Below are 3,830 nucleotides of genomic sequence, written 5' to 3'. Positions count from 1 at the left end.
GCACTTGCACTAAAAATTTACAATTAAGATAGCAGAGGTTTTCACACTTTTGAAATAGTTTCTGTCTCCGTGGAGGTAAATTTATCTGGAGAAAATGAGGTTCGGGGCAGGCCACCAAAGATTGTGCCACTTTGGTGTGTGGATTGTTTCCAACTGGAGGCAATCAAGGTTCACCAGATTCAAGAAGGGCTTCTTACCTCCCCTTAACTGCTTAAAAGAATTTAGAAAGGGAAGAGAGGTAACTTCTTACAAAGCTTATAAACAAGGCAGGGCGGACACCCATTTACAAAACATTGGCTCTTTCCATCTTCCCTTGAATTGTGTTCCTCCCCTTTGAAGTCTCAGACTCCCACCCACTTCTCCTAAGCTCAGAATGGCATGTAACTTTCAATTGCCTTGATTTCAGGGAGTCTCATATCCTTGGGGTTCCTGTAGGAATGAAACTAAATGTTTTTTCCTCCTGTTAATCTGTCTTATGCCAATTTAATTATGAGACCAGCCAAAGAATCTAAAAGAGAGAGAGGTAAAAGCTTTCTCCCTTACAAAAGCAACAGGTATCTTTGTTTTCACACACACACACACACACACACACACACACAGAAATATCATGTGAGTGCAAACCAGTTAGTTACCATTGCATTCCTGGAATACCTAAGCCATCCTTCACCTTATGCAGATATCTTAGGTTCACAAGTGGATTGTTCTGTTTGGTAAATCAAACTGGATGTGTCTTCCAGCAAAAGAAAATAAATGCAACTTTTTTTCATGTCTCCTTGGGGAGAAATATTACATTTTTCTGTTTGATTTAGAACACCTTTCTTATCTTTGTAAATTTTGGATTTTTCTCGTAGATTTGTATGTGGCCTTTTTTTGAGCGGTCGTTTGTAAATGAGAAGCTGCAAAGGAAGAATCTTGGGGAAGTGGTGAATATGAATGAATAATATTGTAATTAGTAAATAGATAATATATACTAATATACTTACTATTATAAATACATATTCTTTATTTCATCCATGAAAAGGACCAAGAGTGGATGAACTCTGAGGCTGGATTATTGTGTTCTGATGTTATCATGTCCTTCAGTTCAGAGGGTAATATCCCAAGTACAAGTGGGAGTTGGGTTTCTCCTGAAGAAATGGCATTTCTCATAGTCAATAAACCATGTTCAAACAGGGGACAGGGGATCAGGAAAGAAAAATTGAGGAGTAGAATAAAGTACAAGGCAAGGGAACACACTCTTGTTATTGTGCCCATTCGACGTTCAGTAAAGCCCAAATGTTCATTCACATGATGGCGATGATGCCTATGTTGTGGATAAGAAGATTCAGAATTGCAATCATGAAAAAGAGCAAACTTCTAGACCTATCAAGGAATGACTGACTTCCGGGGTGCCTGAGTGGCTCAGTCAGTTAAGCAGCTGACTTCAGCTCAGGTCGTGATCTCAAGGTTCCTGAGTTCGAGCCCTGTGTCAGGCTCTGTGCCAACAGCCTGGAGCCTGGAGCCTGCTTCACATTCTGTCTCCCTCTCTCTCTGCCCCTACTGCTCATGCTCTCTCTCTGTCTCTTTCTCAAAAATAAACACATAAATAACTAAAAAATTAAAGAAAACAGCTGACTTCTGACTGACAAATGGCATGGTGGTGCCACCATTGAACAATTAAGAGCTTCATTGATTGCAGTGCTAACAGCCAGACCGCCATTTTAGGCAATTATGAATACATAGAGTTTTGATGTCTGTAAAATACCTCCGTTTCTAGAGTTGTCCCCCATGGGCTGTGTTGGTGTCACCAATGCATGCTTCTGCTACAAAATAAACTAGGGACACAGAGATTTTGTTGTTGGACCAAGGGCCACTAGGGGGCAGCAGGAATTTATCTAACCCAAAGTAAAGCCAAGGGATTCTCTAAGGTTCCCAAAGTCATACTAGGAGTCACATTATAGAGGTGTAGTAATTACCTCTCACACACATTCCTTTTACCAACATGGATGCCATTTTGAACTTGTCTTTTAGAAGACCACAAGCAACCAAAATAGGACTTATTGAAAAAAGACATAATGAGATTGAGAAAATGTTCCTTTTAAAAAAGGAAAAATAAATGATGATAGGAGATACCTGCGTATAGCTCAATGCTTGAAGACATCCCAAATTGTGCAGAAGTTGCATGTTAATACTTTTGTCTTGTCCTGGGTTCTAAAAGCAGCCAGTGCTCTATCAATCCAGTATTTCTTTCTTTCTTTTCTAAGTTTATTTATTTATTTTCAGAGAGACACAGAGAGTGCCAGCAGGAGAGGGACAGAGAGGGAAAGAGAGAATCCTTTCCACTCACAGCTCAGAGCCTAATGTGGGGCTCCAACTCACCAACAGTGAGATCATGACCTGAGCTGAAATCAAGAGGCAGATGCTTTACTGACTGAGCCACCCAGGCGCCCCAGTCCAATATTTCTATATGAACTGCGTTCTAGGTGGTTTCCATAATTTTCTAATGATTTGGTTTTTAAGACCTCAAAGTCTTAAATACCAAATTTATACAGACATATACATTAATTAATTATTAATTAATTAAAGAAAATGTTAACCAGTAACTCCATATCCTTTCAGGCATCAAACCCTGTTTTTCTCCCTAAACAAACCCCCAATTCCCTTCTGTCTCTCATTGCTACTCCTTAAATTTAAGACTGCCATCTGTTCCCTTCATTATTGCTAAATCCTCTTAATTTGTCTCCTTACTACTGGGGCCTACCTCTTCTAACTCAACCTCTCTTTGCTGCTAGGATTATTAGCCATTGAATCTGATCATAGCACTGTTTACAGTCAGCAAGGTTCTCCCTCTTCTTCCCATCTCAAAATTTCACAGTCTTTGGCTCAACTTTTATCTGTCTGTACTATGCCCTAAGAGAGATCGTATTGTCCAATGGCTTTAAAGGCCATATAAACGCTTTTGACTCTCTTCAGTCCCTGAGTTGTCATATCTAATTGGTCAGTTTTCAAATCCATTTGAATGTTGAGTAAGCATCTCAAAGTTAACAGGTCCAAAACAGATCTCTTGATTTCTCGAAGCTCCTACCAAGCAGTTTTTGTGGTCTTCTCCATATCCCTAAAAGACCTCATCTCAACTTAGGTTTTCATGCTAAACCATGCCCCTCTCTGCTCAACAATCCATATCATGTTCTTTGCCAAGTTCTGTCAGCCTGCCTCCAAGATACTTCCAGAATCTATCCATCCTCTTAATGCTCATCACCACCTATCCATTTTTTGTAATATTCTCATATACAATGCTACGATTGCCTCCTAGCCCCCCTCTTTATTTCATTCTGACTCTATAACTCAATTCGCACAGAAGGCAAGTGATTTTTTAAAAATCAAATGTATCATTCTTCTGGCCAATACTCTCCCATGGTTTCCTACTGGAAAAATGATAAAATTCAGGTTTCTGTCTAAGGTCTCTAAGGCCCTTTGTGATGCGAACTTCTTTCTGACCTTATTTCTTATCACTCTCCTACTGATTCCCTCGACTCTGCCCATGCCTATCTTCTTTCCAGTCCTTATGTAATCTGTTTTCCTACTTTGGGGTCATGGATTTGCTCTTCTGATGACTTGAAAACTTTTCCCCACATCTTTCCATGACTCGCACTTTCCTGTTCACACTCTCTAAACTAGAACCTCCCGGGATACTTATGTTATATTAGGGATCCTAATAAGAACATGATCCCTGGTATTCACACGCTTTCGTAGTCACCTCCCCAGGAATTGGGCTATCCTTAGGGCTCAATTTAATCAATAGAACAAATAGTAGTAACACTCTACTGTCTCTGGGTACAAGTCTTAAGTAA

This window comes from Lynx canadensis, chromosome B3 (assembly GCF_007474595.2).
Source record: "Lynx canadensis isolate LIC74 chromosome B3, mLynCan4.pri.v2, whole genome shotgun sequence".
Lineage (NCBI taxonomy): Eukaryota > Metazoa > Chordata > Mammalia > Carnivora > Felidae > Lynx > Lynx canadensis.
Note: the sequence above shows the minus strand (reverse complement) of the source record.